Source organism: Neomonachus schauinslandi, chromosome 7, assembly GCF_002201575.2.
Source record: "Neomonachus schauinslandi chromosome 7, ASM220157v2, whole genome shotgun sequence".
Classification (NCBI taxonomy): Eukaryota; Metazoa; Chordata; class Mammalia; order Carnivora; family Phocidae; genus Neomonachus; species Neomonachus schauinslandi.
In genome coordinates, this window is record NC_058409.1 from 52,451,498 (window position 1) to 52,466,068 (window position 14,571).

Sequence of the window (14,571 nt, forward strand, 5' to 3'; positions counted from 1 at the left end):
TCTATAAAGAACTTATCAAATTCAACACCCAAAGAACAATCCAGTCAAGAAATGGGCAGAAGACATGAACACACAATTCTCTAGAGAGGACATGAACAGACAACAGACACATGAAAAAATGCTCAACATCACTTGGCGTCAGGGAAATCCAAATCAAAAACCACATGAGACACCACCTCACACTGGTCAGAATGGCTAAAATTAATAACTCAGGAAACAAGAGATGTTGGCAAGGATGCAGAGAAAAGGGAACCCTCTTACACTGGTTGGTGGGAATGCAAACTGGTGCATCCACTCTGGAAAACAGTATGGAGGTTCCTCAAAAAGTTAAAAATAGAGCTACTCTAGACCCAGCAATTGCACTATTAGGTACTGTCGAACTTAAAAATGCTATAAATGAGATGCAATGTAAACTAGATGCTTTAACAGCTAGGGTAAATGAGGCAGAAGAACGAATTAGTGATCTAGAAGACAACCTGATAGGAAGGAAGGAACAGGAGGAGGCCTGGAACAAACAGCTTAAAATCCATGAAAACAGAATTAGAGAAGTAAGTGATGCCATGAAACGTTCCAATGTCAGAATTATTGGGATCCCTGAGGGGGTGGAGAGAGAGAGAGGACTAAAAGATATATTTGAGCAAATCATAGCTGAGAACTTCTCCAATCTGGGGAATGAAACAAGCATTTGTGTCCTAGAGGCAGAGAGGACCCCTCCCAAGATCAAGGAGAACAGACCAACACCCTGGCATGTAATGGTAAAACTTGCAAATCTTAGAACCAAGGAAACCATCTTAAGGGCAGTTAGGGGGAAGAGATTCCTTACGTACAGAGGGAGGAACATCAGAATAACGTCAGACCTATCCACAGAGACCTGGCAAGCCAGAAAGGCCTGGCAAGACATATTCAGGGTACTAAATGAGGGGAACATGCAGCCAAGAATACTTTATCTGGCAAAGCTGTCATTCAGAATGGGTGGAGAGAGAAAGATCTTCCAGGACAGGCAGAAACTGAAAGAATATGTGACCACTAAGCCAGCCCTGCAAGAAATATTAAGGGGGGGTTCTATAAAAGGAGAAAGACCCCAAGAGTGATATAGTTCTATAGTATATATAGTTCTATAGAACTATATATAGTTCTGTATATAGAAGAGAAATTTACAGAGACAATCTATAGAAACAAGGACTTCACAGGCAACATGATGACAATAAAATCATATCTTTCAGTAATCACTCTCAATGTGAATGGCCTAAATAGGTATTTATCCAAAGGATACAAACAGAGTGATCTGAAGGGGCACATGCACCCTGATGTTTATAACAGCTATGTCCACAATAGCCAAATTATGGAAAGAGCCCAGATGTCCATCAACAGATGAATGGTTAAAGAATATATATATATTCTCCTCCCTCGACTATCCCTAACTCCTGGAAGTCACTGATCTGTTCTCCATCTCTATAATTATATATATATGTATATATGAATATTAGCTATCAAAAAGAAGGAAATCTTGCCACTTGCAAGGATGTGGATGGAACAAGAGGGAATTATGCTAAGCGAAATAAATTAGAGAAAGACAAATACCATATGATTCCACTCACGGAATTTAAGAAACAAAACAGATGAACATAAGGAAAGGGAAGGAAAAATAAGATGAAAATAGAGGGAGGCAAACCATAAGAGATGGTGAACTCTAGGAAACAAACTGAGGGTTGCTGGAGGGGAGGTTTGGGGGGTAAGGGATAATTGGGTGATGGTAATTAATTAGGGCACTCGATGTACTGAGCACTGGGTATTATATGTAACTGATGAATCACTACTAGTAACTAATAATACAGTGTATGTTAACTAAATTGAATTTAAAGATTTTTAAAAAAGATAAATTTGTATATCTGCATATATTTTACATATATATGCATGTATAGATATAAGAAATTTAAATATTTAAAAAATAAAAGTAACTGCTAAGTACTTAAAAATGAAATTAATGAAGTACTCATTTTCAGTAGAGATGTTCAGATTAATGCTTTAATGTGCAATTTTATAAATCTGTTTGTGTACTTGGCCACTCATAAATTAGATTAAGAATATTTGTGGGTCAAATAGGAATCACAAATGTTGTCACTTAATCTCATCATAAGATCTTTTTTTTTTTAAAATTTTATTTATTTATTTGACAGAGAGAGAGACAGCGAGAGAGGGAACACAAGCAGGGGGAGTAGGAGAGGGAGAAGCAGGCTTCCTGCTGAGCAGAGAGCCCGATGTGGGGCTCGATCCCAGGACCCTGGGATCATGACCTGAGCCAAAGGCAGATGCTTAACCACTGAGCCACTCAGGCGCCCCTCATCATAAAATCTTGTGTGAAAGGGATAGTGCATATTTTCATAAGAAACGGAAAACAACTGGCATGAATTGGAATAGAAATAACTATCAAAAGGATTAGTGGTACAAACATGAATTGTATGACTTTTTTTTTGTATGAAATACAACATTGGCTTTCATAATTTTGCAGTTGTTTGCTTTTATTATTGTGATTCTTACGAATCTTTACATCTTCATTACTTACTGAAGAATATAGTAGTAAAGGTATTTTGGGAAAGTTACATGTAAACAATCATATTAGCAGGAGAGATACTATGTAACAAAACCCAGTTATGAACACTTGATAATCACACTAAATTCCGTGTTTGCATTCAGATTTTTATATACTGGATTTGTTTGAAGTGACAGCACCCTATACATCTTTGTGGGTTCTTGAATTTTAAGAAGGTATTTACACATAAGTGGTAGAGGATTAAATACCAAAATAGCGGGTATTGTGTCCATACCACTGATTGAACTTAATAGTAACCTTTCCCCCAGGCAAAACTGGGAAGAAAATAGGCCAACTTGTGGTGGGTGTAAGTTGGTGTATGACAAGTTGTCAGTGGAATTTCTGTGGGTAGCTGCCATTGTGCTTTCAGTAGAAATTGGAAGGACTGGGAGGGACATTAACTAAAGTGTGTGTGGTCCTGATGAGAATACAGAATAATTTTTGAAGCATTTTTGATGTCAGATAATTGAAAGTCCCTTCAGCCTCCCTGAACAAACCACTCTTCCCTCTGCTATCCCTAACTTCTGGAAGTCACTGATCTGTTCTCCATCTCTATAATTTCATTTTGAAATGTTACGTGAGTGGAGTGATACAGCTTGTGATCTTTTGATTTTGGCTTCTTTGCACTCAGTGTAATGTCCTTAAAATCCATTCAAATTGTTGTGTATATCAGTAGTTCCTTCTTTTTTGTTGATGGGTAGTATTCTGTGGAATGGATGTATCACACTTTCTTCAACCATTCACATATTGTAGGACATGTTGGTTGCTTCCAAGTGTTGGCTACTATAAATATGATGTGGACAATTATATATAGGTTTTTGTGTGGGCATGATTTTCATCTCTTTGGGATGAATGTCTAGGAGTGTGATTGCTGGATCATATGCTAAATATATGTTTAGTTTTTAAAGGAACTGTTGAACTGTCTTGCGGAGTGGCTGTACCATGTTACATTCACACCAGCAATATATGGGAGACCAGTTTCCTTGCATTGTTTTCCTTGCATTGTTGTTTTTCTTTCCTTTTAGGTTTTATTGAGAAATAATTGACCTACATCACTGGATAAGTTTAAGGTATATAGCATGATGGTTTGATACATATATAGTGAAATGATGACTATAATAGTTTTATCCACCTTCTCATATAGAGAAAATAAAAACAAAAGAAGAAAAGAAATATAATCACTATTTTAGGTTTTCTAGTAGATGTGTAGTAGAATAGATTTTCCCCCTTTATTTTGGTGAAATAAATATAAATTTTAACACGTAACCATTTATATGGACATTTTGGTGGCTTTGAGTCCATTTACATTGGTGAGCAACCATTCTCCATCTCCAGAATTTTCTGTGTTCCTCAACTGAAACTCTGTCCGCATTAAACAGTAACTCCCCTTTCCCCTCTCCCCCCAGCCTGTGGCAACCGCCATTCTGTTCTGTCTGTGCATCTGAATACTCTTGGTGCCGAATAAGTGAAATCATACAGTGTTTTTGTCCTTTCGTGTCTGGCTTATTTCACTTAGAATGTTTTCATCTATGTCCTATCATATGTCAGAATTTTATTTTTATTTTTTTAAAGGCTGAATAATATCTCCTTATATCCTACATATCGTTGATCCATTTATTTGTTGATGGGCATTTGGGTGGTTTCCACCTTTTGCTACTGTGAACAATACTGCTATGCACATGGGTATAAAAATATCTGAGTTTCTCCTTTGGATATTTTTGGTTGTGTATCTAGAAGCAGAATTTCTGGATCATACTGTGATTCTCTGTATAACTTCTTGAGGAATCGCCAAACTGTTTTGCACAGTGGCTGCATTATTTTACATTCTTAACACATGCACAGGGATTCCAATTTCTCCACATCCTCACCAACGTCTGCTATTTTCTGTTTTTGATAGTTGCTATTCTCATGGGTGTGAAATAGTCTTGTATAAACTTTGATAAAGATACTTGAAATGTTTACGTAGCCATCCTTGTAGTATGGCTTACTGATTAAGATTCTCCAAGCCTTTCAAATTGCAACCAGTCTTCACTCTGTCTCAGGGTGAGATTAAAGTTGATTTATGCATCTCTCTGAAATTACAGACATTTCTCATCTGAACATATTTGGATTTTGAGTTGAGATAGCAAGAGTTTATATGGTGAGTTCAGGTAGCAAAGAATGCTCTATCTAAATTTGTGTAGGAAGAGAGCTCAGGTAGCAGTAGATTTATCTAAAAAGTTATGTGAATCCAACTGAAAAGCCAGAATTCAGAGGGGATTATCGGGGAAGGGAAGGTACTCTATTTTAAAGTCAAATGTCACCTGGACAACATAACAGGGAAACGTCAATCAGTCAACTTATGCAACTACATGTTTTATGGCTGAATTGGTGACTTTTAATTGAATTGCCTGAATGATGCTTAAGAGAATAATTTTCACAATGTCTTGGAATTCCAAATCCAGATTTTTTTGGTTTGGGATTCTCTGATCCTCACTTTATTGATTCTTTGATTTCCAGAAGGCAAGCCTTTAGGAGGTGTGAATAACTGGTTCCTGTGTGGAACATGATTTCTTGAAGGATTGTACTAAGGTTGTTCTGGCCCTGGCCTGATCTTCCCCTGGGAGGAAGAGCAGGGCTGGTGGTCCTCAGTTATCATTAATTAAAAAAAAAATGTTCAACAAGCTTACCTGCTTGAACTTCGAGGTATTGGTAAAGTTAAGGACCTTGCATCTTTACTTTTCAACATTAATTCAGTGATTGGTAAGTCTTTTAAAATTGTTATCTATCTGTTCCTGAAAGAGTGTCTGTATATACCATGAATATTACCGAAATTGTAGCTGGGGGAGCAGGGATGCAAGAGGCCCTGGCTTCCAGGGTCCCAAACAGGCCAGGTTCTGCAGTTCACCACTGGCAAAATCCAAAGGCAGAGAGATGAGTGGTGGTGAAACAAGAAAGGAATTAATTTAGTGAGGCCAACACTCTGAAGACAGAGGACTCGTCTCCAAGGCTGTCTCCAAAGTGCTGAAAACACTTCCCGGTTTATAGAAGGCAAATGTGGGACAGAGATAGATGGGCATGTGCAGGTGGGCAGTGACAGGTTGATCACTGTCTTGGGGTCAGTCACGGGCAGGGTCTTGCTGACTCAGGGCCATACTTATTCCTTGAGAGGGTAGTTTCTGTTCCTAGAATGGGAGGCTTTGCCAGCAGGGTCTTTGGGCTGAGTTAAGAGATAAGCTGGAAAGAAGAATTAATCCACTAGAAAGTGAGTCAAAGTGAAGGTAGTTGAAGTCCTTTTTCAGTATAGGTAGATAAATAGGTAAACTGCCTATATACTTTACATAGTCAACTTGGTTTAAAAGAGAATTTAAATATAAGAAAAGTGACTTAGTGTGGGAGTTTCTGTGGGAAGGAATATAGGGAGGTGCTATGGTCCCCTCCAAATCGATATATTGCAATCCTCATGACCAGTGTGATGGCATTAAGGGGTGGGGCCTGTAGGAGGTGCTTAGGTCATGAGGGTGGAGCCTCCATGAATGAGATTAGTGCCCTTTTAAAAGGAATCCCAGAGAGTTCTTCCTCTTTCCACCATGTGAAGTTATGGTGAAAGGATAGCTTTCACAAGACAACGAATGTATGGGTGCCATGATCTTGGCTCCAGACCTATGAGAAGGAAACATCTGTTGCTTATAAGCCACCCAGTTATTGGTATGTGGTTATGGCAGTTGGAGCGGACTGAACCAGGGGGGATAGGAGCTGACATTTAGGTCACTTCTGGCCTTGACTAATGTGAGTTGTTGGGCCATCTTTGCATCTCCCCAGTAGACAAATGCATGTAACTAAGTTGGCCTCAAGGTGTTAAAGGCCCTGGGGAGGGGTCCACCTGTTGGCCTAGGGTAGGTTAGTGAATCTCCTGGAAGTACCTAAGGGAACTGCTCTAGTCCTTGTCTTCACAGGTTTCCTTATGGAAAAATCCAAACAGCCTTTCCAAATGTAAACTTAGCCAACCAGAGTTAGTAAGCCAGGCTGTGAACCAGTTGAGGATTTTTTTTTTTTTTTTTAAATGAAGGGCTTAAAAAAAAAAAAACTGAATGTAAAAATGAGTAACAATGGGGAGAAACTTGAAACATAATCATAGTATAAGAACAAATTTCACATCCTTTGAGCCAGCACCCACAGGATTACTAAAGCACCTTTTAGAGCTTCTGAATGGTCGGAAAACACATTCTAGGTTATTTTTCAAGCAACAATTTATGGCAGAACAAGGCTCAGATGTCTGAAAGGAAGGAGGATTCTGTTGAAGGATGTTCTTCACATCAGTCTTAACTTCTTCTAGGATTGGATTTGCCTAGTCAACTTTACTTAATTACAATGGAGGTAGTGATTTTTACTTTTTCATTTTTACCTCAACCATTCTATTTCCCTTAATGTAGGGTGTAGCATTTTGTCTTGACCATATGATCATCATCTTTTTTTTTTTTTATGTTTTTGGTTTGAATTAGGAGATAGATTACATGAGGCATTTTGGTTTGCTTTTCTTGGCATTTTTTTCTTTCTCTCTCACTTGCTCCAGTTAAGTATGCTGTTAGAATCTGTCCCAAGTGAAGACTCTTCCTGTGTCTCCAGCAGGGCCACATTTCACCTCATCACAGAGCTATTAAATATCTTGGGTTGGGATTTATGATTAGCCAGCGGTTTCAGTGTCATGGTGTCTGGCAGAAGAGTTTCTAGAATAGCCTGTTCCCTCCAGCAGTGTGTCAGAACACTGGTTCACTGGGACATCATCCTGGTGTATTGTGGTGTTGTGAGGTTTTTGCACTGCTGATGGTTAATATTCAATAGAAGGAGGATGAAGGGGACTGGAGGTTCACGTACACAATTTGGGAAGGGTGGCTGGAACACTTTCATCTGTGTGTTGAAGGATTTAACATTATGGGGACTGAAGTACTTGGAATTTCACAGCTGCGATGCTTGTACTTCGGACTCGGATCCTCTTAGGTGACATGTAATTTTATGAATTGTTTTGTCTTCATAAAACATTTAAAACAGAGGTAGAAGATATCTTATCCATTGAAAGCCATTGACACATGGAGACAGAGGCCACCAAGGCAAGCCACCATTGGGTCAGGCTTATAAAAATACAGAGCCTTTAAAGATAAACTGTGTCCTCTCCTACTTTGAGTTACACCCCTTCCCTCCTCTATTCTGGCTCTACCAACAACCTTCTTTAGTTATCTAATGCTCTTACCTTCTCTTTTGATGAGTACTAACTTAACACTTGCTACCTAATACCTGTCTACTTGAAGCTTTTGTTTAACTCTGTGACATTTGAAGTGAGCATCAGGCAGCATGTGGCACTTGGAGAGTAAGCACTCAGTGATTATTTATTGACTAATCATCAATACTGTGATCAGCATCCTTCCTAGTTTTTATATAAAATAAGACACTCAGTGGCCAGTGTCCTAGCTTGGTTAACCCATCTCTCCATATTCTGTGTATGCACACCTCTGAAAGATGAATTTGCCATTTGACTTTGTGTTGGTTTCAGGGGGTGGGGCAGGAGGCCCCCCTGAAGGAGACTTAGTTTTAGCATGCCTGCTGTGGGCCAGGGGATATAAAATTTCTCATTAGAGTTTCTAGGACTTGTGATTTCCTGGACCATTCTAGGTATCTGAAGGATACACTTTTCTGGACTGTGTTGTCATCTCAGATGTTGACCTACAATGATGGGAATGATGCTGGTGGTGAATGAAGTGGCTTATTAGTAGACCTGTGAGTACCCACCAGTGACCACCTGTCCATAGCCTGCTTAGACCCAGGTTTCAGGAATGCTGGAGTGGGGTGGTGTTTCTGGGGCTGCTGCTTTTTTATGGTGGTCCACTTGGGAAAAATAAACTGTATGCCAGGATGCTTAGGCAGTAGGTCCAGCAGCCATCAAAGTTCTGAGTGGAGCTGAGGCAGTGAAGGGTCAGAATGTTGGCATACTCTTAGGCTACACTCTTTCAGAAGGGCTCTGTGGACAGGGAGACAGAAATAGCTCATAAAAGAAGCAGATGAAATTCTGTTTGCCATCCTTAGCCTCTGATGTAGACTATTCAAACGAAGACTGTTAAACATCAAGCAACAAAACAATATTGAAAGTGATTTTGATTCCTTTGCCAAAGTTAAATGTACCATGGGGAAACAAAATATTTTACGGATTCTATTAAAATTGTTATGTCACAATTAGTGTTTACTTACTGGAATATGAATTGTGAGAGCCAGCTATGAGAGCTGGGACTTTGCATCTGCTTTTCATCACTGAGTCCTGAGTCCTGAGTGTGGCATGGATGAGTACTCAGTAAATACTGATTATAGGAATCAAACTTATGCAGAGAAAAATGACAGTCTTAAATTTACAAATCTTGACTTGTGTAAGGAAATTCTGGGTCAACTATGCAGGTTGGGGGGAAAAAACATGCCAGCGTGTGACTTATTTCCCTAGGTGAAGGAGATCTTTGAATGAAGGTCCTGTATAAGACATGGCTACTTACAGGAAGCCAAGGTGGTACAGGGGGCTGTGGGGGTCAAACAATTTGGTGGGTAAGTAGCCTTTTCCCACCTCTCCCTTTCTTTACTGCTCCTGTCCTGCTCCTGCTTCTTAAGGTCAACAAATATGATTATCTGATGATATGTATGTATGTATGTGACTTTGACCTTTAAGTCAAAAGACCGTTAATAGAGGTGTTTTCAGAATGGTAGCCCTGACCCTATCATGCGTGGTCTCTGCAGAGCTAGGAATACTGGAATTTGGATCCTGACCTGGTCACCTGAAACCTGCTGCCTTGGGTTCTTCCTGGGTCTGACTCCTCTGTAGACCCAGGTCCTCTCCCTGGAATGTGTGGTTGCTTACCTTGTTGCCCAGTGGTACAGCATCACATGACCTACTCTCCATGGAACGTCTGCCAGAGTTGGACCTTAGAGTAAGCATTCCTCTCAGTCTTGGCCTGTTTTGGTCTCATCCTATAGCTGCTTAGGATCAGAGCAGAGAGGCAAACTGAGAAGTTGGAATGTCTGGGGGTGATTTATTCTTGAGGTAATGGTGATAGTGTATGTAAAGTGTGTAAAAAAGTAATAGTTGGTAATAGAGTGGCTTTGCTTTGGCCACCCAGTGTTGGTGGGGACATTACTTCTGCCTCGGTGTAGGAAATGGCATTCCTATTTCAGTCCAGGGATAGGAAAAGGGCTTGACAGAGTGGACTGGCTTGGCAGTTCCAAAGGACAGGCTACAAAGTATCTTACAGTACTGAATCTGAACAGAAATTGGGAAGTGCTCAGATAGACAGATGTAAATTACTAACATAGGTGATCTGGAATAGAGCCATATGTTCAGTGTAATCATCCCTGAGCAGTAGGTTGGGGCAGGCTCACTTCCTTTGAAAAAAGTTTAAAAAGAAAAGCTTACGTAACTTTTTATTATGTCTCCCATCAGTGACTCTCCATTAACCAAAGAAATCTGTCATTTTCTAAACAAAATAGAAAACAAGCATTGTATCAAAGGCATGAATTTTTCTATTTTCTAGTATGAAAAGGTGTGTGTGTTTCTGGAATATTAGAAGTTGATGAGTAATCCCCTACTGGTTGGGAGTAAACTAAAACACTAAAATGGCAGGACTGGAAGACAATTGAGAGCTACCCAATCTACTTTCACCTTGGGGAAATTAAATTTAATAATTATGAAGACCCTACTGCATTTGTGAGAAGAGCTGCCCTAATCCCCTAGAAGTGATAATTCTGCCTGATGGGTTGTGAATAGCCTGGGAGTTTCTATTGCAACTTCCATTGTCTGGGATGGTTATTGGCTAAAGTTTTTGTTGTTGTGCTGTTTTTATTTTATAGAACAATTATGCTGTCTCATGCTTTGCTTATGAATATTAGTAACAACAGCTGCGAGCATTGCTTTTATAGATCGACATTGAGATCCTGCCTAGTTCTGAGGTTCTAACAAACATCTGGCCCCACCACCTTGCTGAGGGTCTGCTGACTCAAACTCCTAGCAGGAAGTGGGTCTTGTCCAGGTCATGGAATGGGTGGTCACATTAGAGCACTCCAATTCTATGTCCTGTGCTTTCCCCCAGCTCTGGAACTTATTTGGTTTTGTTCTTCATCTGTCCGCATGTTCTAAAACGTAATTCTAAGCATTATGAACTTCTAGTATTATTTATTTTCCAGCTTTATTGAGATATAATAATCTTAATAAATTGAGATCTTAATAAATAAATGTTATGTATGTTAAATAATATACATAAAATCTGAGTAAATTGTTTCAATTGACATGTAACATTGTAAGTTTTAGGTATACAATGTGCTGATTTGCTACACTTACATATTGCAAAATGGGTTACCGCTGTGGCATTAGTTAACACCTCCATCACCTCACAAAATTACCAGTTCTTATTTTATTTATTTTTTTATTAACATATAATGTATTATTGTTTCAGGGGTACAGGTCTGTGACTCATCAGTCTTATGCAATTCACAGCACTCACCATAGCACATACCCTCCCCAATGTCCATCACCCAGCCACCCCATCCCTCCCACCCCCCCCCTCCACTCCAGCAACCCTCAGTTTGTTTCCTGAGATTAAGAGGCTCTTATGGTTTGTCTCCCTCTCTGGTTTCATCTTGTTTCATTTTTCCCTCTCTCCCCCTATGATCCTCTGTCTTGTTTCTCAAATTCCTCGTATCAGTGAGATCATATGATACTTGTCTTTCTCAGATTGACTTATTTCGCTTAGCCTAATACTCTCTAGTTCCATCCACATCATTGCAAATGGCAAGATTTCATATTTTTTGATGGCTGCATAATATTCCATTGTATATATATATACCACATCTTCTTTATCTATTCATCTGTTGATGGACATCTAGGCTCTTTCCATAGTTTGGCTATTGTGGACATTGCTGCTATAAACATTGTGGTGCACGTGCCCCTTCAGATCACATTTGTATCTTTGGGGTAAATACCCAGTAGTACATTTGCTGGGTCGTAGGGTAGCTCTATTTTCAACTTCTTGAGGAACCTCCATACTGTTTTCCAGAGTGGCTGCCCCAGCTTGCATTCCCACCAACAGTGTAGGAGGATTCCCCTTTCTCCGCATCCTCGCCAACATCTGTCTTTTCCTGACTTGTTAATTTTAGCCATTCTGACGTTTGTGAGGTGGTATCTCATTGAGGTTTTGATTTGGATTTCCCTGATGCCGAGCGATGTTGAGCAATTTTTCATGTGTCTGTTGGCCATTTGGATGTCTTCCTTGCAGAAATGTCTCTTCCTGTCTTCTGCCCATTTCTTGATTGGATTATTTGTTCTTTGGGTGTTGAGTTTGATAAATTCTTTATAGATTTTGGATACTAGCCCTTTATCTGATCTGTCATTTGCAAATATCTTCTCCCATTCTGTCGGTTGTCTTTTAGTTTTGTTGACTGTTTCCTTTCCTGTGCAGAAGTTTTTATCTTGATGAAGTCCCAATAGTTCATTTTTGCCCTTGTTTCCCTTGCCTTTGGCAATGTTTCTAGGAAGAAGTTGCTGTGGCTGAGGTCAAAGAGGTTGCTGCCTTTGTTCTCCTCAAGGATTTTGATGGATTCCTATCTTACATTTTGGTCTTTCATCCATTTTGAGTCTATTTTTGTGTGGTCCAGTTTCATTCTTCTGCATGTGGCTGTCCAATTTTCCCAACACCATTTGTTGAAGAGACTGTCTTTTTTCCATTGGACCTTCTTTCATGCTTTGTTGAAGATGAGTTGACCACAGAGTTGAGGGTCCATTTCTGGGCTCTCTATTCTGTTCCATTGATCTATGTGTCTGTTTTTGTGCCAGTACCATAATAAAATTACCAGTTCTTTATGGTGGTGAGAACATTTAAAATATGGTCTTAATACTGTATTATATGCAAAAGTTGCTAACTATAATCACTGTTCTATTCATTAGGTCCCTCTAACTTATGCATCTTATAATAAAAGTTTGTACCCTTAACCCAAAATCTTCCCATTTTCCCCATGTCCCAGCCCAGGGTAACCACCATTCTACCCTTTGTTTCTACAAGTTTGGCTTTTGTAGATTCTGTGTGTAAGTGAGATCAGACAATATTTGTCTCTGTCTTTGACTTATTTCACTGAGCATAAAGCCCTCAAGGTCCATCCATGTTTTTGCAAATGGCAGGATTTCCTTTCCTATCGCTGAATAATGTTCCATTGTATATTTACCATATCTTCTTTATCTGTTCATCTGACAGACACTTACATAGTTTCTATATCTTGGATTGTTGTAAATTTTTGTAAATAATGCTGCAGTGACCATGTTCATGTATTATTAAACTCTCACTTCATTAATGAAAGCTGACTTATCTATGAAAATCACTCATTTTTATCATATTAAATCATTGATAACCATTGAACTCTGAACTTACTGGAAATCCTTTCCTTTTCTCAATCTGCTTTATACAGCATAGACTGCTATTTTCCTTGCCTTAGGAACTAACATTCTAAAAAATAAAATTTAACATAAAGGCCTGGTTATTTTGTCTTAGAAGTTCTCTTCTTATATGATAGCCCATTTATGGAGCAGGCCAAATAGAACCCCATATAATTTTTTTCCATTTTTACTTTGTAAAACCTTTTTATTTGGAAATATTTTTTAGACTGAAGAATTGAGTTCTTGTATATACTTCACCATACTTTCTGTAATGTTAACATCATATATAACTGTGGTACAAATATCAAAAATTTGAAATGGATTGGGACAATAGCAATAACTAAGCTGCAGAACTTACTTGGATTTTCAGTTTTCCCACTGTTGTCCTTTTTTTCTTCCAGGACCCCATCCAGGACACCACATTACATTTAGTTGTGAAGAATTAATGTCTACGAAACTGTGATAGTTCCTAAGTGTTGTTTTTTACGCCCTTGACAGTTGTGAGGAATAGTGGCCAGATACTTTGAGAGTGTCTTTCAGTTTAGTTTAGTTGGTTTTTTTTTTTTTTTTTTTTTTTTTATGTTTTCTCATGATTAGGCTAAGGTTTTAGATTTTTGAGAAGGATATCACAGAGGTGAAGTACCTTCTCATTGCATGGTACCAGGAGGACCTGACAACATGTCTAATTACAGGTGATATTAATTCAGATCACTTGGTTAGGGCAGTTGTCTTCTAGGATTCTCCACAGTAAAGTTACTATTTTTTTTTCTAATTCTATACTCTATTTGTTAGAAGTGAATCACTAAGATCAGCCACACTCAAAGGAAAGGCGAATTAAGTTCAGAATTTATGGGTATATGTTAAAATCAGTACAGTAATTAATATATATTTTATGGGAGAGATTTTAGATGATTTCAAAATCAACAACATAATTTGTAAGGCCCAAAACAAAGTGTGGTGCCCCATGTTCAAAATTATTAAAAAATTTCAAGATGGAAACAGCAGAGAAGAAACCAACTGTGAGCCCTTCTGAGCATGGAAGACTGCACAACTGCTCAGGTTGCATGCCCAAAAGAATGGTCCTGAGATTATTCAATAGCCTGTTGGTCCTTAACTTCCCCACTAATTATAGCATTCATTCATGGATCTTCCTCTTGAAATGATTACTGTGGTGTTTGAGTAGCAACTTTCTTTTTCTCTTTCTTTCTCTTCCTATGTAAGGAAGTCCATATCATATGGACTTCTGGATATTTATTTTATTCTTTGCGTTATAACCACATACTCTTACTTATTTGCTCAGATTATTTCAGCTTTAGACATTGAGAGCTCTTTCAGATTGACTTCTCTGTCTCTTTTGAAATGCTTCTATCTGCTTTTGTTGTTGGAAACAACTTCTTTGGTATCACAAGAGGCTTCATGTTGCTCGTGTATTTTCCCTGACTCAGCTATTTCCCCCAAGGATCCTTGTTTCCTTTTTGCTGGAAGATGGGATATAGAAACCAAGATCTGGGCGCTGGGTGCACTCCTTGCCACTGAAGTGTCACTGCTCCTA